Source organism: Sceloporus occidentalis, unplaced genomic scaffold (assembly GCF_023333645.1).
Source record: "Sceloporus occidentalis isolate IW3139 unplaced genomic scaffold, rSceOcc1.0.p SCAF_7, whole genome shotgun sequence".
Classification (NCBI taxonomy): Eukaryota; Metazoa; Chordata; class Lepidosauria; order Squamata; family Phrynosomatidae; genus Sceloporus; species Sceloporus occidentalis.
Genome location: NW_028316987.1, coordinates 62,517,238 through 62,542,063, shown reverse-complemented (window position 1 = coordinate 62,542,063; position 24,826 = coordinate 62,517,238). Strand labels below are relative to the sequence as shown.

Sequence of the window (24,826 nt, the reverse complement as noted above, 5' to 3'; positions counted from 1 at the left end):
ACTCCCAAGTCTGATTTCAGCTAGATCTAAGCCTTCATGCTATTAAAATATCTCTAAAATATTGGCTATTTGTAATAATAATTAGAATGGAGCCAGCATGGCATAGTAGTTTGAGTGTTGGAAATCTGACTCTGGAAATCAGGGTTCAGTTCCTTGCTCAGTCATGGAAACCCACTGGCTGCCCTTGGGCAAGTCACACACTCCAAAACCCACATACCTTTGGGTCATCATAAGTAAGAAATAACTTGAATGCACACAATAACAAAACAATCAAAACACTTTTTCTTCACTTCTATCTATAGAGACAGATGCATCATTTACTATAATATTTGGATCAAGCAATTCCTAGGCATCCCCTCCCCCCATAATATGAAGATTACATGGCTACATTGAAATATATGAGAAAAGTGGATAGCACAAGGGAAGAATGAATGCATCAATTTTTGTGACCTCCAATAAAAAGGCATTTTTCAGGTATTTGGAAAGACAGCAGGGATGCAAAGAATTCACTGTGGCTTCTGGGAGCTTTAGTGTGTTTGGAGTAATTTTGTTTTGTTTTTTTAAATCCTCAGGTGAATCTATCATGAGGTTTTCTTGGCAAAAATTGTTCAGAGGCATTCTTGATTTAAAGCTGAGAGTATGTGCCTTCCTTAGGATCACCCAGTAGGTTGTTGATTTGAACCCTGGCCTTCAGAGTCATAGTCCAATTCTCAGAGCACTACACTACACTGGCTGATACAATTTTTATACAATTGAGTAAATTCAGAATGCTTCCTGATCTAAGTATGCCATCAACAAATATACAAGAAAATGTATGGATTGTTGTTGTGTGCCTTCAAGACATTCTGATTTCCTGTGACCCTAAGGCAAACCCATCACAGGGTTTTCTTTCAATATATGATCAGAGGGAGTTTGCCTTTGCCTTACTCTGAGAATGAGAGAATGTGACTTATACTTCGGTGAAAGCATGAAATATCTACAGAACAAGATTTGGAATGGTACCATTCTTGGTTTTCTGTTGTTATTTTTCTTTTTTAATTACAATACAGAAATATAATTTAAGAATTGTTAGCAATTAATAAAGAGAGGGCAGCATATTATTTTCATACATTACTATCACAAGGACAGGATATACTGTATAAAATATTAATGTGTAGTATTCAAATAACTTGAATAATTCATCCCCCTCACATTTTTTAAAAAAGTTTATTTTTAGACTTTAGAGAAGATTACTAACTTCTCTGTTCCAGGGAAACGTTCACCAGAATATTAGTGCTTGGGCCAAAATAATCTACCTTATTCAAGGTTAATAATAATAATAATAATAATAAGGATATAGTCTCAGATGATAAAAGCAATATTAAAGATACTTCAGGTGTTACACCCCCCCCCCCCCCCCCCCCGTTCTAATCACACAATCTCCATGTGTAAGATAGAGTCAGAAATTCAGTAAAGTCAATATGGTATTTATGCTGAAATGCTGGGTGCAATTCCATGTACAATTAGCTGGCCAAACAGAGGCTGCTCATTTTATTTAATAACTGAAATTATGAGCAAATTTCCCTTCCACACTATGATTACAATTCTGTAGAGCTACAGGTATCTGGATAATATTTTTATACTAATATTTCTTTCAGGGCTTGTCCCTGTTTTAATTTTTATGAGTTAGGCTGTTTATTTAAAAGAATAATAATCTATGCACCTTCAAAAGGCTTATTCCATTTTGTGTCACATTTTGAAGGTCTTAAGATAATTCTTCTTTCTCCACTCCCAGCTTCCAAGTACTAGTGGCATACAAAGAAACAATGACAGCAATATAGCAATAGCAAGTACATTTCTATACCACTTATCATTGCACTTAAGCACTCCCTAAGCAGTTTACAATGTGTAAGCTAATTGCCCCTAACAAGCTGGGTACTCATTTTAGCGACCTACGGAAAGATGCAAGGCTGACTGGACCCTGGAGCCCTGCCGAGGATTAAACTCACAATCCTGTGGCTGTAAATGGCTTCAGTACTGGCACTTAACCACTGCACCACCAAGGCTCCTAACAGAAATATTATTCTTGCAACTCAATAAATATAAATATATTCTTGTAACTCAATAAATATATGGCATCTCTCCTCTAGATGCCTGCCTGGCGTCGGTAATGGGCTGGATGAGGGAGAACAAACTCAGTGTGAATCCAGGGAAAACGGAAGTACTGGTGATAGGTTCCCCGGTTTCTGGTGGTGAGATCCGTCACCCGGTCCTGAACGGGGTCACGCTCCCCCTGAAGGACTCGGTGCGCAGCTTGGGAGTACTCCTTGATTCGTCGCTCCAGCTGACTTCTCAGGTGGATGCGACGGTCAGGAGTGCCTGTTATCAGCTTCGGCTGATACGCCAGCTGCGTCCCTACCTGGACCGAAAGGACCTAGAATCTGTTGTACATGCTCTGGTAACCTCTCGATTGGATTTCTGCAATGCGCTCTACATGGGGAAACCCTTGTACCAAACTCGGAAGCTGCAATTGGTGCAGAACATGGCAGCTAGATTGGTCGCTGGTAGCTCCAGGTCGGACCATATAACACCTATTTTAAAAGATCTTCACTGGCTGCCTATTCGCTTCCGAGCTCAATACAAGGTGTTGGTTTTGACCTATAAAGCCCTAAATGGCTTGGGCCCAGGGTACTTGGAGGACCGCCTCTCCCCATATAATCCGCCTCGCACACTCAGAACTTCCGGGACTAAATTCTTGGAGGTCCCTAGGTCTAACCTTACCCGGACCTCACAGAGGGCTTTTACTACTGCTGCCCCTTCACTTTGGAATAAGCTCCCTGCAGAGCTTCGCTCCGCCGCCTCATTAGCTGTTTTTAAAAAACAGCTGAAAACATATCTATTCCGGCTGGCCTTTCCACCTTAATTTGTTTGTTTATTCTTCCTGCCCCTTTTTTTCCCTTTTGACCCTGGATCGATGTAACTTTTTTGCATTTTTCTTCTGCCCCTGACATGTGTATTTTCCTATTTTACTGTTTCCTGTTCCTGTTTTTTTTTTTTTTTTTTTTTGTAGTAATGGTTTTAACTGTTATACTGAATTTTAATCCTGTATTGAAATGTTTTTATAAATTTTGTAAGCCGCCCTTTTGTAAGCCGGGGTAGAAATAAAATTTATTATTATTATTATTATTATTATTACAATTTTTTAAAGAAAATCTATAAATTTCAGTTTAAAGATGAAATTTCCAAACTCAACTGTAGTGCTATAGTCTAAGTGAAAACTGTTTGTTTTTTTTTAAAGGGATTCTCCCTCTGCTGCCCCACTCCTTTGTATCTTTCACATAGAAATCCTACATGACTCATGGAAAAGAGCAAGACAAGCAAAAGAGGCCATTGAGTTCTGCAGTTATGCAAATCCTCAAGGTTGTTTGACTCCTTCCAGCTCTTGTTTATTAATATACACCATTCACAGCATGGAGCCATTTTCATCTAGAGATGCTTCCCTGAAGATTTGGAGTTTATCACACAAGGCTAGTAAAGCACAATTACAGTAGCATAATAGAGTCTTTGGCAGGTTTTTTTCACATTATGTAGACACTGTGTCTCTCCTGTTGCTGCTTTACATTTCAGTATTTGGTGGAGTGCACCTTTTCACCATCAATGAAAAGGTACTCTAGTCTCCATAAATGATTGAAATATAAGTTGAAGTGGTAATGAAGTTGTGTGATAAGTACTTGCAAAAGATGCTCTATCCTACTGTAACTCCACTTTGCTAGGATTGTTTGATAAAACCTTTAGAAAGTTGATTTCCAAGGGTTTTAAATTGCATACATAGCCTTTATGGATAGAAAATGTGGATGTTATACCTTGATGTGGAAGTTATACCTTAACATGTGAAGGATTAGGAAGATCTGTAGGCCTTTTGTGGTAGGACTGGTTATAAAACCCAGCAGCCCTTTACAGTGAATGTTGTACTTTCATTTTGTAATACTGCAACAGGATTCAGGCATGGGATTACATTCTCAAATCCTGGGTTAGAAAGTGATACTGATTTCAACTTCTTTCATCAAAATCTGACAACAGTACATGCAGACTCTTAGAGCAACAAGTCTTGTGTTACATGCTTCTACTGAACCTGGATGCTCCAAGTATGTCTCAGAGAATCACAGTTCATTTTTCAGGGTTATGACCTGCAGAGTGCAAAACAGGATTCTATTCTGTACATGTACTGGCCAGAATGTAGGTGTACATGGCCAGAAAAGAGGGACTGATTTATGCAATAAACCTTACACGGATACCATACAACAATATTTGTATAAGAAGAATTGACTGATGGCCAGCATTTTAAAGAAGACCTCATATAACTGATATTACAGCTCTTTAAAACAGTGGAATTAGTAGTTAGATTTTACAGATAGACAAAACTATTTCAGAGTTTACATATAAAAATCGCATCTGTGCAATTGTATTTTCAATGCTGATGGTGCAACCTGGAAACCAAGCTCCAGAGGACCTTTGTCTCCATCGCTTTTCTCTAACATTAGTTCAAAGGATTCCAAGGAATATGGGAAGATTTATTAATCCCAAAAGACTCGTAAAGCGGTTGTTTTTCCTTTCTCCAACCTCCCTTCCAGGCGGAGTTCTTTATATTCTCAAATCCTCCTAAGAGCTGAGGCAGCGGAATTTTAGGCTTCAGCTTTAACACAGGAATTCTTTTTCCCTTGGGCTGGGAAGCAGTAATGTATAATAACATATACAATGTGCAATAAAGTTCAAACCTTTAAAAATCCTTTTATTCAGGTAAAGAGAGAAACCTCAGAAATAGCTGGTATTTATGGAATGGTATCACTGCAACCATTAAATTCAACTGCATTATAAATATGTTTTACATGTATGCTAATGAGACAGTATAATTTGCTTTGACAATCTTAGTTCCATATTGCCAAAATGTAATATAAAAGTTTATTTATGTGCCTGATTAACCTTCACTTCAGCAACCACACAAGTGTGCAATATGCAATACAAGTGTTTGAGGTCAGTATCAAAATAAAATTTCTTTTCACTCTACTGTAGTTAATTCCTACAAACATGCAATCCCTACAAACATGCATGTCAGACTCATCTTGATTATCATTAAAAAAAATAGACTGAAAAGGCCAACATAAATAGACGTTTTATCCATGGGCCATCAGAAGTGATGTTAAAGAGCTTCCTAAATATGTCCTGCTTTTTTATTCCAGTATATTAAGGCCCTACACAGAATTTATTTAAAACTTTAATCCCCTATGAATGCTGCCTACCAGATTTTCTTAGAATGATCCTTGCTGGCCTTCAACACAAGTAGTTGCCTCCATCTTATGAAATGATACAATAGCAATTAAGGGTTTATGGCAGCCTTCCCTGGTGCCTTTCAGTTCAGACTACAACATGCACCTCATTATTGGCAATTCAGTACGTTGACTGGGGCTGACAGCAGGTCAGTAGACTTGGGAGGGTGAGGGAAATAGGATGAAGTGTATAACCATGGGTAGGCCTGGGGGTTAAATTTATGGCCATAACACAACTAGGGCAGACACAAAGAACAGCCCTTGAGATAATCAGTTTAGGTCAGTTGGCATAGGCAGAATCTTTAAGCGCTTTATCAATTGATGTATAGTTGAAAACTTAATAGGAAGCCATTAAAATGTAAGTTCAATTGACAATTAGCATTGTAGGATAAAATGCATAGTTAAGGCTCAAAGACTGAAAGAACCTTATGTCTGTAATACCCAGTTAGAAGATGTGTCAGCTAAGGCATTGAATGAGAAACATCAATACCTTATCTGATCTGAGATGATCAACTATACTGCTTCATCATAATACATACAGGATATGAACAGATCTAAGACTGGAGGAAAATTAAACATTTTGTAAACCGAGTTCCTCGCCTAACCTAGCATAACAGATTCTGTTGGAATGTGGTCAAGCTAAAAAGCATACAAGTAACCTGTACAGGAAGGTAAATGTAGTGTAAAAGTACAACAAATCCAGCTGGAAGGTACACACAGGAAGAAATTAGTTGAGCAGAACACAGGACTACAGAGTTTGAGGATTACCACAAAGCAGAAAGAAAGAACAATTAGAGAGCCTGGAGAATACAGTCCCATTAGAAATTGATAGTCTCTAATAAAGAAAAGTGAGGCTGAAAAAAGGCATGGAAGCAAACAGGAAATAAGGGACTGCAGTGAGAGAGAAAAAACTTGGTACAGACAAGGGTTGAAAAATAAAGTTATGACAAATTGGGTGCAATAATTGGGGAGGATTGCAAAACTCTTTTGTGAAAATGGGTTTCAATGTATGCAGACACTAGAATAGACTGCAAATACAGCTTTGTTTACAAGCTTACTTTCTTGTTGTTCTCTATATATGAATTAATTAACATGTAAAGATTAATAACAATTCATACATAGTTCCTACAGTTGAACTGATAACAAGTATAATTTAAGGACAGTGAATACCAATTTAGTGTAAACATGACCCATTTCCAAAGAAGAAATAATAATAGAACAACAATTCTGCATAGAATGACCAACAATGCATAATTTCATTGCATAATGTTGTCCTTCAAATTAAATATTGCTTATCTCTGTGCATTCAGCTCCACTGATATCCATGTGCATTGTTTATATACACAAAAATTAGGTATAGTAAAAAATTACCACCAGGGAAATATTATTATTATTGTAAATTAAGAATTACAAAGATTTTCTTGATTCCCACAGTTGCACCAACATTCTCTAGGCAGACACCTCCTCCGAACAAATCTTTCCAAGAAAACCATGTGATAGGTTCACTTTAGGGTGACCATAAGTCAGAAACACGTTTAAGGTGCATAATAATAACAAATATGTATGCATGGAGGAGCGTGCATACATGTGTGCATATAAAGATTTATGAAGAAAAGTTATGCAGAAGAAGTGTGAAATTCAGCTGTGAAAGTTAATTATTTTAAAAAGAAAATGCTGTCAGCAGTTGGTTAACAAAATGCATAAAACATGATACAATAAGGGCAGCCACTACCTCAGGATGCAATTTTCAGTTATTAGTATTAAAAGACTGGATATTATTTTTACCGTATGTGGAGAGCTATTTTTGAGTCAAACAAAAACCATAGAAGGAAAAATTGTTTCCAGATAATTTCCATATCAAGATAATTTAGCATGAAATGCACAGATAATATTTCACTCCCCCATCCCCTTTAAAAATTACATTCATTCAGTCAATGCTTGCTTATTTTTGATCAATAAAGGATCCATATGATTATTCAAGCATGTATATGTTATCTGTACATAGACATAGTACAAAATTATAAGTAAGGATTTATCAATTCACATTTGCAACATGCCCAAACTGTCTTTGCCAGACAAGCTCTGTCACTGAATAAGAAGTATACCATAAGAAGTATATACGCAATGAGTTAGAGATTGTGAATGGAACAGACAGGCCAAAAGAAGCGGCTTTCAGCTGCTTCAGAGTTGTGGTGTTTACATGACGAACACCCCCAAAGCAGCCTGAAAGCTCTCTGACACTGTGCTCTGGACCTTTGGACCAGAATAAAAAGGAGCCAGGATAATTTGGTTTCTGGTGGTGCACATTGGGGCCCGCAGCAGTGGCCCACTTTGAGAGTGGGCTGTCACTTGCCATGGCCCCAGCCCACTTGAGGCCAGAGCAGACTCAGACTGCTCCTGTTTGCCTGTCTGCTCAGGGACTGAGTCAACTCCTAAGGGTCTTCTATTATAGGATCATGTGTAAGTATTTGTACTGAGAAGAGGCAATAAAAGTTATCAATCAATCAACCCATCCAACCTTCCTGAAGACAAACTAAGGAGAGGTATGTATCTGTGTCAAGATACACAGTAAAGATAGTATAAAATAAGAAAAAGGGGTATATTTTGGAAATGAATATATTTGAAGACACTTATGTTCATCAAAACATTTTCATGAACTGTATGAGGAACGTTTTCCCCCAATATGTATAAAATGTTGGATCAGTATCAATCTGCAAGAAGAGTTTCAGTTTCTCCCAAAGTAGTGACACATCCCCAGATTTTAGAAAAAGTGCTAAACATAAAGGCTGATGGATAAATTTAACTATTTTGTCCTATATGTAAGGATGCAGCTAAGCTTGACATAAAAAGAATGTTTGCTACGCCTTGGAGATGAGCTGCCTGGCCTTTTCAGCAAAGTACCCAAGGTCTTCTAGAGTTGTGCTTCTCAGACTAACTGATTAGGGGAAACCAGCATTTCCCCCTCTAGTATGCTATGGACCAATAACATATTTGTGCCCATTCTAGAAACTTCTTGTGGATTAGCAGCCAATGGCTTGTGGACCAACACTGCTCCATGGATTACCCTTTGAATAATGCTACTCAAAAGAGCTCAGATTCTGCAAGATTTATCAAGCTCTATGGAGAGCTTCACATTTTATTTTATTTTGAAATAACGCGTGAGGTGTTGTTCCTTTTTAAAAAGTAATATGTTATCCACCACTTTAACAGAAACATTTGAAAGTTTAAAAGTTAACATTCCACATTGGACAGAAAACTGTAGCTTTTACATTACCTTTAAAATGTAACAGGATTAATAATGGCAATATCAAAAAAACAATGGATTACAGACAAAGCAACCACTTGTAGTGCAATCCTTCAGATTGCTGGTTCTAAGGGTAAAACTCAATGAAATCCTAATTGTACTGCAACTGCAACTCAGTTCCAGTTTTTTGTAGGCTAAACATGATACTAATTAGGTTCCAAAGATCCTGGACTGTCACTCAGCATATTATATTATGCTCTAGAAAGTTCAGTTTGTAGACAGACAACATCCAGAAAAGTTCAACTCACATGAAGTTTTTAGAAAGAGTTCAGAGTGAAAAGAAGTTAGAGCAGCTATAAAATCAGTATCACCTGGCTATTTATTTCTTGATTTTACGTTTTGCCTTTCCCTCAGTTCAGGATTCAGGGCAGCTTCCAACAGTTAAAAGACATTGTTAAAAATTCATAGCTTTTTTTTAAAAAAAAATAACCTAATAAAAACTTTTAAAATTAAAACATAAGACATTTTTTTAAAAATTTAAAATCTAGCATATTATACAAGACCCATTTTCCCTTTTAAAAAAAAATCAATTCCCAAAGGTTGGCTTGAATAAATAGGTGTTCACTTGGATGTGGAAAGACAGTAAGGAGCCTGTCACTATAATCCCTCTGTGAAGGGAGTTCTAAAAACCCTATGTTTCCAACCGGATGTATCTGAGAGAGAAAAGAGCTCAAAATGTGGACAAATTCTTTAAATATTCTGGTTCTGAGTCAAATAGGGCTGTACACGTCATCAGATACACTTTGAATTGTGGCAGGAAATGGACTGGTATTTGGTGGAATTGTTGCAATAGGGGAGATATGTGTTCTCTATAGCTAACCCAATTACTACAACTACAGCTGTTTGGGCCAAGTGACGGTTCCAAATACTCTTCAAAGGCAGCCCCACAAAGAATGAGTTATAGTAATTAAATGGGATGTAGCAAAAACATGTGCCACTATGACCAAATCTGACATCTCAAGGATGGGTGCAGCTTGAGCACAAGCCTTAACTGTGGAAATGCACTATTGGCCACCATCAAAATTTGGCTCAAGGTTGAATCTAGAAGTACATCTAAACTATTGATCTACAGTAAGTCTTCAGGGGCAGAGGAACCTGATCCAGCACAGGCTGAATTTCTGTTCCCTGATCTGCCTTTCGATTGACCAGGAGCTCCTCTTTGTTGTCTGGATTATGGATGACAGACATTAGTTGAGGACTGAAAGGGCTTCCTTGGACTGAGTAATAGAGTTGGGTGTAATCTGCATATTGATGAGACTGGATACCCAAACTTCTGAAGAACTCTGCCAGCGGTTTCATGTGTATATTAAATAGCATGGGGAACAGAACTCAGCCCTGAGGGACCACACAGGCCAAGGGGCTAAACTGGAGTCCCTGAGCACCTCTTTCAAAGCCTGAATGGCAGCTGTTTTCTTACACAATGGCCATGAGTAAACATTTCCTATCTGTATTTATTATTTTTTTTAAAAAAATAAAAAATAAAAGAAGCAACAGAATATAGTTGAGGCACACTAAAGCTGCAATACACATTAAATGTCAAACATGGGCGCGTTACAGACCGCCCCTTTGGGGCGGCCTGTAGGCGCACCTTTCCCTGCCGGATCAGGGCCTCAGCGGCCAGAACGGCAGCCGATGAGGCCCCGATCCGCCACATTCCGGGCTGCGGGGAAGCGGCAAAAGGCCCCTTCCCCGCAGCCGGGAAAGGGGTGTCCTTGGGGCTTCAAGCCCCAAGGACACCACGCGGTGGCGGGGAGAAGGAGAAAGGGGCCGTTTGGCCCCTTTCTCCTTTGGTCCGCTGGGCGCAGCCGTCTGAAGGCTGCACCCAGTGGACCAAACCAGGAAGGAGCTCCGAAACAGAGCTCCTTCCAGGGTTGCGGAAAGGGCGCCCTAGGTGCCCTGTCGCGACCCCAATACGTCACAACCGCACCGCCTTGTTTGGAGGCGGCGCGGCCATGACGTATTGATGACGGTGGCCATGTGGAACGGCCGCCGCCATTTTTTGCGCACGCAGCGCACACTAGGGTTAGGGCGGTGCAGAAGCACCGCCCCGCCTTAACCCTGGTACGCGCTCTGCGTGTACTTTTTAGCCCGTGTGTAACAGGCCATAGATTACATGGTACTATACTGTAATGAGAGGACTAGTAATTTGTTCCAGATTACCTTGTGGATCTAACAAACAAGCAAGCCTGATTCTAAATTTGATTTCCACATTAATTTCACATTAATTCCAAATATCTTGTCCTGAAGAAGTGATCAGTAATAATTTATTTTTAATATATAAATAATTTATTTAGTAGTAGTTTTTTTGTTTATTACCTTCAAGGTAGTTTAGGTAGGGTTCCCAAGCACTCTCCTATTCATGAACGCACCAGAAACAGATCTGCTTTGCTTTGGGAAGACTGCTGTACCATGTGCCTTCAGAACATTTCAGACACACCAAACACCCAATGCACACCACTGACAAAAACAAATATTAAAATTCCCTCAACTTATCAGCTATAAAATATACCTTACAAACTGTAAGCAATTTTTCCATATATTCTTAACTTTATAGCTAACACCCTTCTATTTTTTATCACCACCTCATTATTTTCATTCTTAACTCAGATTGTCATGGTGACTAGAAAATAGCAGCTTTTTTGTATTACAAATCCCTGCAGTCCCCTGAGGGTCTGGATTACTGCATCATAATACCAGTATCTGTTAGTTAATACCACAGACTTCACCCAACTTCAAAGCAAAGATGTTAAAGTCTCATTTTCCACCACAAGGCAGGTGCATTTTTATTAGTTTCCCCCCCTTTTGCAAATTGCTATGACTTCACTTGTGGATATCCCGCCAGCAGCCATTATTGAAAGCTGGCTGTAATTGCTATAGAACATGCAGTGTCTGAAGCACTAAACCAGCACTATCACAGCCTTCTAACAATTGACTGCAACCAAGTGTTGCATCATTAAAACTGAATTGCAACACAAACCTAACATGTTTTCCATGTGTGCAATGGTACCAGAAGAGAGAGAGAGAGAGAGAGAGAAGGGTCATAATTTATAGAACCCTAATTTACCCAAAATTCATAAAGAATGAGAAAAGGCGTGATAGTAACTGCTGGCTCTAATTTAGTCCAAAGTGATGTGCATCATGCCTGGGATTATTATTATTATTATTTGGAATACAGTATTTTCTACATTTAAACAGCCTGTCAGAAAGGGGAGAGCCTACATTTGTAAAACAGATTTGAAAATGCTTGAGGGAAGATAAGCAAAAACCATTTTCTTCTATTAATTGATTTCTTAAAGCATTTTTTTCCATTTACATCAGATTTGGTCTGAGAATGGCTTCATGGGAAGCTATCAGAAGTTATTAGTTATATTGCTGCTATTGGTCAACAAGAAGAAATTAATTGAAAAGGATGAAGCATTTTATCATCTTGTCAAAATGCTGTAAATTTTTGTTATAAAAAAAGTATCACTGATTGGTAGCAACGCAATACGACCATTTAAAATACCAGTAAAATTCTACCAAGAGAAATGGCCTGTTCAATTTATTGCCTTTCATCACAGTGTACTCTAGCTGGAAATATTTCACCATCACACTGGTATGCAAAGGGGAGGTGTGGGTTAGCAAGCTCTGCAATCTTTCGACTTAGTTCCGGAAATTTTACAGTGCCCAGATTCCACTGGAAAATATTTGGTCACTCATATGCTGTCTTGGACAGAAACTTGTCTCCTGGAATAGAAATCACACTAAAACTGCCAGCATCCTTGCATAGACAGTCTATGAGAATATATATTAGGCAAGTCCTCTGCCAAATCACTTGCACTTTAGGCCAAGAGTACCTTTCAAGTACATTCCGAATGCCAGCTGCCAAGCAAGAATTCATTATACCATGAATAGTTAAATATTATTTTAGCTTTCACATCTGCAGTTTTAAGCATATACAGTAGCAATTCATTTGCACTCTGCATTATACCTGTCCACAGGTTTAGGCACAGTGGCCAATCACAATATTCACACTTCTCACTGGTAGCTTAACAATCTTCTTTTCTTTACTTAAAATAGATGGCTGCACTGAATGCAAGAATTTCCAAAATATTTTTTTACTAATCCACAGAGAAACCGCTACAGCTATTTTAATGGGTCCACATCATAGGAAAAACATCATACTAAATGTTTAAAATAATCCAATACATCTGGTGGTGCTGCAACGTCTAATAAGCAGCTAATAAATTTAGACATTTTTTAAAAAAAATATCAAACTTACCCTGATTAAAGCAACCAGTATTCTTTTATATATCTTTCCTTTTTACTGTTGTTGTTAACTGCCATCAAGTTGACTTTGATTTATGGTGACACTATGAATATCTCCAAGTCATCCTATCATTAAGGTCTTGCAGAAACAGGGCAGAATTTATCCATGGGCTCTTCCTCTTTCCCTGTTGCCTGATGCCTTGCCAAGCATTATTGTCTTTTCTAATGGGACATTTCTTCTCATGATAAGGTCAAACTATGACAGTCACAGTTTGATAGGGAGAGCTCATGCTTGGCTTGCTCTAGGACTTTTTATCTTTTTTGGCAGTCCAGGGTATTCACAAGACTCTCCTATAGCACTCTATCTCAAATGAGTTGATTCTCTTCCTATCAGTCTTCTTCACTGTCTTGCTTTCACAACCATACATCAAAATGGGAAATACAGTAGCAGGGACAATCCTGATGTAGCTTTATACTTCAGGATCTTGTCTATTTTTTTTCATAGATGCTCTTCCAAGTAGAATCATAGAATCATACAGTTGGAAGAGACATTGAGGGCCATCAAGTCCACCCCCCATGCAGGAATACACAATCAAAGTACCCCAAGAGATGGTCATCCAGTCTCTGTTTAAAAAAATTCAAAGAAGTAAACTGCACCACACTCCAAGGCAGCATATTCCACCATCGAACAGCTTTTACTGTCAGGAAGTTCCTCCCAATGTTGAGGTGGAATCTCTTTTCCTGTAGCTTGCATCCATTGTTCTGGGTCCTGTTCTCTGGAGCAGCAGAAAACAAGCTTGCTCCCTCCTCAATATGACATCCCTTCAAATACTTAAAAAAGGATATCATATCACCTCTTAACCTTCTTTTCTCCAGGCTAAACATCCCCAGATCCCTAAGTCGTTCCTCATAGGACATGGTTTCCAGACCCTTCACCATTTTAGTCACCCTCCTTTGGACACACTCCAGTTTCTCAATGTCCTTTTTGAATTGTGGTGCCCAGAACTGGAAACAATATTCCAGGTGGGGCCTGGAATATTCAAAGCAGAATACAGCGGCACTATTACTTTTTTTGATCTAGACACTATACTTTTATTGATGCAACCTAAAATCACATTGGCCTTGTTAGCTGCTGCGTCACACCTCTGCATAAGTTTTTTAGTCATTTTTTTTGACTGAAATTTCTAGATTTATGGTTTATACAGTGTGCCCATGCCATACGTACACGCTGAAGCCACACTTAAAGAAATGGTGCACGTGTTGCCCTGCAAGCACGCACCCCATAGTTTGCAATGGGGTGCAATCATACGCTGATTTCCTATTACACAGGGGTCCCCTTACGGGGGAGGCACTGTATTGTAAATGAGCGGGAAACACCACAATTTTTATAGTGAGGACATGGATCCAGGCATTGGATGACCTGCCTGTCAATCCATGGTAACTCATTCTCTCATCTTGATTGCTCGGAGAAGCATGAAAAAATAGAAGTGACATACCACATTGGTGCAAGCCTCTGTGTGGTTTCTCTGTTACCTGGAGGTGAGGCACATTCACCTCCAACCATCTCAAGGTGGATATGATCCAGCCCCTTGAAACTACTGTATTAGTTATGACAAAAGGATAAATAAAATATAAATAAATAAAATATAGGCCTCATGCCCCTCCCTAATATACTGCATGCATATTAGAGCTGGCAGACAGGGTAGAAACAAGACCCAAACCCAAATGCAGGCAGTGTATCGAGGCAAATAAGTTTAAGCTAACATTTCTCTCTGCCTGGGTATGCTGCCCAACAGGGTGACTTTAGACTTGATAAGCCCTTCCACTCATGCAGGAAGCCCACAAAAACTACATGGGCTCCTAGGACAGAGCAGCTGATCTGCTGGAAATAAAATAATACACTGTTTCCTACTGGTGCCCCACCAGTGGCCACAAAAAACTATAAAGAAAAAAGATCTAGGAACTGTTTCTCCTTGACTCTATCTTGCACTGTAGGCCTTGTGTTCATGGTACAGTCTAGATGGACTATAATAGATGGACTAATATGACTGAGGAGGCAGTCTGCTAATCTCATTGCAACTACTATCGTATGAAAGAGGAGGGATGATGGAATGATTAAGTAGAATTCATTCCAGTGCCCTTCATCCTTTACAGCCAAATCCATATATCAGCTTCCCCACATCTTGACTGTCTACATTTTCCAACTTATATGCACTCCTGCATTTAGGTAAATACAATACCAGAAACAATCAGACATTTACATTTCATAACAAGAAGGAAATTACTTAAACGGCAACTACTGTATATGACTTTTCACAATAAGCATAAAACATGGCCTGAAAGTGTTACATTTTCCCCCCCAGATTACAACGAGATCCAGTTATGATAGGTAAGGAAAAATGCAGATCTCAAGGAGAATGTTTCCTTTTCAAGATAGGGTCACAAGAAAAGCATCAGAGAGCTTGCCAAATGGATGTATATGAGATAGATCTTCTGAGAGTAAATAGAAGGCTAGGAATTTTGGGTAAAAAACCAGATGGTTAGTGAGAGAACTGAGTTCAGGCAGATGAGTGGGAAATGTAGCAACTAATGATTTGCACTGTATAGTCTGCATTTTGAGTTGAGGAACCTCATTGTTTTCTCAACTCTAGCTCATCACTCTACAACTCCAAGTGTTACAAAACAATTACATTCTTGAGTAAGCCTCAGGCTTCACCTATATATTAAAATTTCGCATGCGTTTCTGAGAGAATAATAATAATAATAATAATAATATGTTTTATTTATATACCGCTATTCCAAAGATCATAGCGGTGAACAGCAAGTAAGCTAATTAGCAAGTAAGCTAATTTGCCCCCAACAGTCTGGGTACTCATTTTAGCAACCTTGGAAGGATGCAAGCCTGAGTCGAGCTTGGGCCCTTTTGCTGGTCTTGAACTCGCAACCTTGTGTAATTATGAGTAGAGAGTAACCTAGAAATTCTTATACTATTTTTATTAAAATATGTTACTCTGTCCTTTTATTATATCTGGAATAAACTATTGGAACAAGTACAAATCACAACCAATGCATAATTTAAACAAGATTAAAACATATTGAACAATGCAAACAAGTTAAAAGATCATTAAAAGGGTAAAAAAGCTAAAACTTTGTGTGGATATTTAACAGTAAATTAGATCCCAAAATCTACAGTAAAAGGCTATGTCTTGAGCTGCCTTCGAAAAGAAGCAAAACTGGTGCCAGTCAGACCTCCAAGGGAAAGACTTTCCATGGCCAAAATTACATAACAAGGGAGATCTGATTTATTAGATTCTCATCTACTTTCACAACTAAGAGACTTAAAATATCTTTAAAATGGACACTTTTGTTTCAAACTGTCTATTTTCAATTCTTCATTAGCTAGAAGATGGGATCTTTTTACAAGAAAAAAAAAACCCAAAATAAAACTGTAATTAACAGATTTTCCTTTTTTTAAATGTTATTAACCACATTAAAAGATTCTGTCTACTTTTGTTCACAAATATTTGTCAGCTATGCAGTGTATTCCAACTGAAAAATATTGCAAGTATTGCTCATACAGTAGACTGAGTTTTTCCAGCCATCAAGCCATTTGAACATCTTGCACACAATTAAATCATAATAGAACTTGCATACCTGGACAATTACAGTATGTGAACAGTTACATGTGCAGAATAATATAATTACACTTGATGGCAGTAATACCACACTCTGGAGGCTATTAATAGTATACAGAACTCTCACAAATGAAGCATCTCTTGAGTGGAGAAGTAACTTGATGAAGCACAGGCATAACTTGTCTATTCATGGTGATATGTTTGCACAAACAATGGACTGAAATCTCAATGGCATAATTTATGTTCTGGGTAAATTTATGCTTCTGAGAGAAGGACACAATTTCCTTTTGTGTAGGTGTTTTTATTTGATTTGATGTCTTTCTGAATACAGATGACTTCAGTGGGTAAATTTCAGGTGAAGCCAGGTTTCTGCTAGAATCTTAGCTTCATAAAGGAGCAACGTGCTGGTGGACATGATTTGCACTTGCACTGGAAGCAGCTAGTATGTTCTCCAGCACTGAGCATTTTCCTTCTTTTGACTATTCTATCTCTATCTCTATATACTACAGAAAGTATCCAGGGTCTGTGTGTGACTTTGTGGTTTTTTTTGTTTTTGTTTGATGGAAGGAAGGGAACAGAAACTTCTGCAATACACCCTATGAGTGGTTCAATGACAAAACCTTAAGACAATTTAGCTGAAAGGTCCCAGTAGGTCATTCTATCCAAGAATGGTTGTAAAAAGTGTGATCTCTCCTTATCATATAAACAACAGTCAAACAAGATATGTGGAATATTTTCAATAGCTGAGGCTCCGCAAATACAAATATACATGTATCCCATTTTATTAAATTTGCTTTTACTTAGTCTGTGTCCGTTTTAACCCCCTATTTGAGTTTTAATAGTGACTCAGTTTTATCTTTGTATATATGTGGACATTTTGATATTTTTTATCTTGTATTTTATATGTTGTAATTTTGTAACTATATTTAGTATTCTATTGATATGGTCAGCTGACTAATCAATAAACTTTTTGTTGCTTTTAAAACCTTAAGAACAATAGAATACAACTATTTTTAGAAAACCTAAAAATCAAACAGAAAAATTAATTAAGTACAATAAAATATAGACGTCCCTCACAATCAAAAACACAGAAAAGCTCTTTGTAAAATCCAGGCATGAAAATAATTACAAAAGCTTTGGCAAAAGACTTTAGTTTTTAAAAGCAGTCCAAAGCACCAAAAAACAAGCCTTTGTAATGCCTGATATATGTCCAAAGCTATAAGAATATTGTATTGATGCTTTGTATAGCTAGAAAACTAGGCTTTTTAAAAATTACATTTAATACACTAGATGTGAAAGATAGACATGATACATTTTCAAAAAAAGGTTTGAGGAAAACAGGTGGAGGGGAAAAAAGGGTTGGAACTGTGTAATCTAACAGGAAAGAAAAATGTTCTGCAAGGTGGAAAGACCAAGATGTCATGAAATGAAAGCAAAAACTAATATGCACCTTTAACTTCAAACAATGTCACTCTGAAATTACAACAATTATGTTGTAATGAGCCTATGAGGCCTGATCACTTCCTTCTATGGTCCAGTTCACATGTTCACATTTGATGTGGGGAAGTTATCACAAGGTGATTTTGCCTCATTAATTTCACAGTGTGAAAATTCTTACCCAAGCATCCCCATGTGGTGATAGGCGATACTTTCTGCAGCTTGACAACTGACAGGATGACTGACATGGGAGGCTCCAGCTGTTATCACATGGAGAGGCACCCATAATAGGCACTGTATGAAACTGATGAGGTAAAATAATCTCATCATAACTTTACCACATCAAAAGCAAACAAGGGAATTTGACCTAAATACCAACTCTTTTAGGGATAGGAGTACAAGTCAAAATGATGGAATGTGGTAATAGGAACATGTGGTGGAATTTTTAGTGTGACCCTACCAATTTGTATAGCTAAGGGCAAATGGAGAAATATGGGTATGTTCAGTGTGAAACAAATGGGATACTTAACAGATGGGATACTTCACTGCAGTATGAAAATGATTTTAAGGGTTGGGGGAGGATCCATACCTTAAAAACTGACATATTTATTATGGCATAAATGCACAGACTTACCTACCACCTGGCAATTCATAATACCTATTCAATTCCAACGCCTCTGGAGGTTGCTAGCAAATATCAGTTGTGCATGGTTGTACAAAAGAACAGCATTTAACCCACTTCAACTATTAGAATGCCATTCAAAGCAGAAAAGCACATTACTTCTCTATCTGGTTTTGTACTGTATAACTCTCTGGGACAAACTACATGTAGCATGCAACTATGGCTGCATCTGCAGTCCAGAAATCATGCAGTTTCTCGTCAGTTTAAGTGCAATGGCTCAGCACTATGGAATTCTGGAATGTGTAGTTTGGTGGGGTAAAAGACTTCTCTGACAGAGGCTAAATATCTCACAAAACTACAAATCCCAAAATTCCATAGTATTGAGCAACAGCAAAGTGGTGTCAAACTGCATGATTTCTACAGTGCATATACAGCCTATGTAAGTACTGCTTATTTTTACTCAAAAACAAAAAAATGGAGGACCTGATCCAAATCAGAACCATAGGGGGACTTTTGCTCCCCATTGTGATATGGCTCTAAATCTGCAGCTCTTCATCTGCAGTTTTCACAGAAAAGCAAAACTCCATTCTCTTCAATGGGAGCCTTCAGTGCTCCAAGTATAGCATGCCCCTTCCTGGATTCATACAAAGGCCACACACTATATATGTATTAAAGGTTTCTGATTGGTGGTAATCTTTACTTTTTTTCATGTGCAAGAATCATAGCTACCAACGTCCTCTCCCTGATGGACAAGAGTTTTGTGAATTTTAAGTGATTTTGTTTTTTTTTTTGGGGGGGGGTATTTTGGACCTCTCTTTTCCACAGAAGACACTGCTTTGTGTTTTCTGTATAATGTCTCAATATTTTATGAAATTATTTTAGGCAAATGTAAATGTAATTTTCGCAGTCTTTTACCACTTGGCAGCTTTTTCCAATAGCTTGTCTTGAAATATGAAAGGTTTTTCTTCCTTGCTGACAGTGAGAAAACTTTTGAGTGTTCTTTACATCCCTCATAAGCAATCAGTTGAGTAAGGATGAGGAATCCAAGGCAGCGCAATCTGAACATTTCTTCTGGCCATCTGTAGTATTTCTGTCAAAGGCCATATTTCCTTTGGGACAATTTATTGAGGGACACATTACATAGCTAAGTGGAGCTAAAGCCAGTTTCTTTGTTTCTGCTGTTCTTGTCATGCTAATCTTTATCTTCTTATTATCTCTCTCTTCTTCCCCTCCTTCTACCTAGTTGGTTTCAGGGACAGATCACTCTTATAGAGTGTCTGAAATTTGGTCAAGGCCACATGAGATCAAGCCAAGGGCTATAGGTTGTGCTATATAACACTTCACCAATTCTATCCTATAGCAACTTACTATGGAGAAAGTGGAGAGAGTATATTCTGATTCTACTGCTAGAGTTCCTGACTGGTTCAAGACCCCAGTGAGCATGCCATTATGACTGTGCTGGGTAGTTACTGCTATTTAAAAGACTAGTCCAGAGGCATGATGAAGTGACTATTCAGAGTAACTATACAAACAAACAAAACAAACAGCTTCATTTATATACTGCTTCATAGTGAACTAACAGTGTCTAAGCGGTTTACAACTGTGAGCTAATTGCCCACAACAAGCTGGGTAGACATTTTAGCGACCTTGGAAGGATGCAAGCCTGAGTCAAGCTTGAGCCTCCTTAGTTGGGATTGAACTCGCAACCTTATGGTTTTTAGTGAGTGGCTGCAGTATAAGCATTAAACCACTGTGCCACCAGGGCTCCTGCATGGCCAGGATGACAGTGCAGCTGTTATTTCACCACTTTCTAAAATATTTTCACACTGCTTCAGAAGTTTCTGCAATCAAACTGTTTGACTCGTAGATTCTCCTCTATTCTGCATGGACCCAAGAAACAGACAAAAGTGTTAGCAAAGCGACTGAGTGATCCATTTGACTGCCGAATTCTGAGTGTGCTTTAGAAGAAGGTAAAAGGTAATTTACTGGGCCATTATGAATATGCTTTGGGGCAATTTTCCCAAACATGAAACTGAACCACCAGCTGTATTATAAGCATAACAACATGGGTTAATAAGCAAATCTTATAACCTAACCCAAACTTAGAAAACAGGGAAATGAAGCATAATTCACTGGACACATGTTTTGATAGTTTAAAAGCAAAGTGTTCAGTTAACACACTTAAATCTATTTTGTATTTTCTCATTCTCTTATGCAAATGGTTGATTTAAAAAATATTCTTGTCTTCTGTATCTAGACTACTGTGGGACTTATACAGACCATCAGATATTGCTGAATGGTAGAATTTACCACCGTTACCTATGCTGTCTAGGGCAGCTGGAATTTGCCATGGAACATCATCTAGAACATCCCAAACTCTGACCTTTTAGGTATTTTGGACTTCAGCTCCCAGAATCCCAGACCACTGGCTAAGATGGCAGAGTCCAAATAATAGAAGACCAAAGTTTCCAAATCATTGATCTAGAGTAATGGTGGGCAAGTGTGGAAGGTTGAGGGGCATCTTTCTTAAGAGACCTTGCAATGCCACATCTCCAGCAGACCCACTCTACACAAAATCTAATTTTTGCTCCCACATGCTCTCAAAGGATGCCTTTTACACCTAGGAAAGCCCCCCCCCCCTTTTAAAGATAATAAATTGAGCAGGAGTAATTTTCTGTTTTGAAGTAAGATGTTTCCTAAGCCTAAATTGTCCTGAGACCCACCCGAATGTGGCATTCCCAAAACACACCCATGCCCCTAGAAGACATTTGGGGAATTCGGGATACTTGGAGAGGGGTCTAGGAGGCATCAAACCCAGCTCTGGGGGCTACAGGTGGCCCGCAACCCACACTTTGCCCACCTAGAGGGCTGCTATATTCCCTGAACTAAAGTATGACTATTAGCAACTTGTCAAGAAGGCCCTTCTTCTTCACAGTCCATACAAGTCCCTAAATATTTGAAATATCTGAGGGTCACGTATTTGAGAAACCCACAAAGCAGTATGCAGCTGTTTGGTAAGAAATTAATCCCACTGCACCTCTGCAGCAAGGCACAACCACTTTATTTCAGCATAAGAAGAAATATACTGGGTAATCTTTAAAGGTTGTTATAAATAAACATTGTTGTCATGTTGTTATTATTATTATTACAGGTGCCACAAGAGTAAAGGTAAAGGTGAAGGTTTCCCCTTACAATGTTGTCAAGTCTTATCCAATTGTTGCAAGTGGTGCTCATCTCCATTACTAAGCCAAAGAGTCAAAATTGTCAAAGATGGCTACAAGACTACATTTTCCTTATCTTGTTATATGGAAAAGTAGTAGGTGTATTCATGCTGATGAAGGACTATCCTGTCCTATTCTTTGCAAAATAAAAATTTCCTATTAAGAGCTCATCCAACAGAGGAAAAAAAAGTCTCTGGAAGTATCAAGAGTTTCCTGTTCTTTTTGTTTCGAACTTACCAGCCTATTCTTACTTGAAATATCTCTGATTTCCATCCCTTCCCTTGTGTTCTTCCCTTTCCCCTTCCACTGACCATGTGTCAAATTCAGAATTATGCAACATCTCAGAAACTGATTTTCACCAATTTCTATTGAGCCTTCCTTATTATTATTCTGGAGTTATAGGGGCTGTCCACACTGCAGAAATAATCCATTTTGACACCATGTTATGGTACATTGCTATGGAATTCTGGGAATTGTAGTTTTGTGATTGTTAACCTTCTTGATAAGAGAACTTTGATACCACAATAAACCACAGTTCCCAGAATTCCATAGCTCTTAATTCCATAGCAGTTAAAGTGGTGTCAAATTGGATTATTTCTGAGGTGGATGCAGTCACAGTCAAACTGTTAAAAGTGCTTTACCAATATTAGACTAGTTAAACGTTAGGATCATTTTGTTTCAATACAAACTTTCCTTTTTCCCCTCTTATGATCTCTGGTGAATCTGTGCACTGGAAACAATAGTTGTGTTTAATGGTTGTGGCCATCTTAGCTAGTTCTGAGATAAAACAAATGGACAGTCAAGTAGAGAAACATTTCTGTTTTGGAAAATAATGAGTAATAATAATTAATAATTTGTTTTATTTATATACCGCTATTCCAAAGATCATAGCGGTGAACAGCAAGTAAGCTAATTAGCAAGTAAGCTAATTTGCCCCCAACAGTCTGGGTACTCATTTTAGCGACCTCGGAAGGATGCAAGCCTGAGTCGAGCTTGGGCCCTTTTGCTGGTCTTGAACTCGCAACCTTGTGGTTTCGAGTGAATGGCTACAGTACAGGCATTTAACCACTGCGCCACCAGAGCTCCTTCATTTAAACTGAATTGGGAAGTAGGAATGAAAAGTCCTTGGTAATGCCAGGAGTTCACAGAAAATACTTCAGGATGAAAAAGAATCATGTGGACCTTTGCAATTAAATTGGTTTGTAGAGAAACAAAAAATTGGGACTTTAAGTTACTTTATCTCGATGTGAGGGGCTCTAAGATTCACAATTTGTTCCTGTTGTAGCTGTTGCTCTGCAGAACTAAGCAAAATTCACAAAGAATTTCTGTGCATCCGACCAACTACACTATCCTCCATGGTTTGAGCTTCTGCAGACAGCAAGCCCTGGCAGTAGCAGCAGCAGGAGTACAAGCCCATTGGGGAAAAACACAGACTTAAGGTCCCATGTTTTTTGCTATCCGCATAGGGTGGCGGTGGAATGAATCTGCCACGGACAGCAAGTGCACACTGTATTATATCCTACCTTGCTAGTTTTTCAGAGAAAATGCAAGAGTGTTTTCGTTGTGGGGAAAAGATTTTGCTGGAAATTAACAAGATGGTTTCAGTGGTTCCTCTCCATTTTACTTTAAGAACCTAGCATTGAGTGTTGACAATATCCTCCTAGTTTAATGTATTAAAAAAAAAAAGATGCTACATCCTGAAAAGCTCTGGGAAGCTTTGTAAAGACATTTTAAATCTTTTGGGAGGACTGAAAAAGAATTCTTTCCAATATTCTCTGATCTGGAAAGCAGATTCTATGTGCAAAAATTTTACTACTTATTAAAAATGTTATGAGAAACAGTGGATGCAGATTTTTCAGGATGTGAAATTGAGGAAGCTTACACTTTTATGTGGAATCATATATGGACTATCTGCTTTTCAGAATGCATATAGAATTGTTCTTCCTTTTGCATTGTTATTCATGACAGGTTAGGAAGCTCTTAATAATCATGAGAATTATTTGCAAAACAGAATAGCTTCTAGTATTTCTTATTTGTTGCAAATGTAAAAGGGATTAAAATCTATCTTTAAATGCTGGAAATTCTGGAAAAATATTAGTATCAGATTACTGTATTTATCTATGAATGTTTGTGTTCTGAATTTGTACACCAGGTTATATCTCTTTTTATTATTGCTCTGATTCATCAAACAGGAATGACATGAATACTGTCAGATGTTTCTTTTGCAGCAATAACTACAGACAACATCATAATTTCTAGTTTCATATAACCACTTGATGAAGTCTCAGAACTATGAAATCTAAACAATAGATGCTTTGTTTATTTTTCCTGTGATGAAACAGATTTTTAGGTCTCATCTTGAACGATATGCTTGACAGTTTGCAAACTGACTTGTTTTTGTCTCCCTCAAATAGTTATAAATATATACTTTCTGACTGTAATTAAGTCCTGTAAAAATTCTTCCCTTGATTTTACCACCTGAAACTGCAGCTGTTGGCCGACACTATCAAAGCCTCACAATTCCAAACTCACGTGCAAATCTCATCATGGGCAGACATTTCTAATTGATTCCAGAAGTCTTTCTTTTGCTCAGATCAGGGGGCAGGAGAAGAATAATGAGCAGCTTCCAAACGGTGGGCTCTGAACTTCAGGCAGGGCTATTTTAAAAGCTCTAACTTGGCTGCCCTGCCAGAAATGCACAGCAATTTTATGGTCAATTGGCAAGAGCATCTGGAACCATACATCATCATCTTTAGTTGTTGGTGGTGAAGCCAGCTCACACACCAACCAAGGCTAACATCGGTAATGACTTTGTCACACCTAAGTGGAAATGAACTTACGCCACTGAATGCAAGTTTTAAATATGATTTTTCCCCCAAGGGCATTATTACCCCAGGGTTATTGTCAAGGCCAGAAAGTCCACCTTATGAGTTTACTGTGGCAGATTATTCCTTTAATCTAAAATAACCTCAAAATTAATTTTAGAAGCCCCATTCATGAAATTTTACAGGAGATTTAGGGACACAAAATTTTCCATTTGCAGCTTGACTGTGTTT

General features: G+C 38.2%; 1 protein-coding gene across 1 annotated transcript in view; it reads right to left on the bottom strand.

The window, feature by feature from the left end:
* Nucleotides 1-24,826, bottom strand: part of AGMO (alkylglycerol monooxygenase) — a 161,275-nt gene that overhangs the window by 52,565 nt on the left and 83,884 nt on the right. The gene's annotated exons all lie outside the window — the stretch shown is intronic.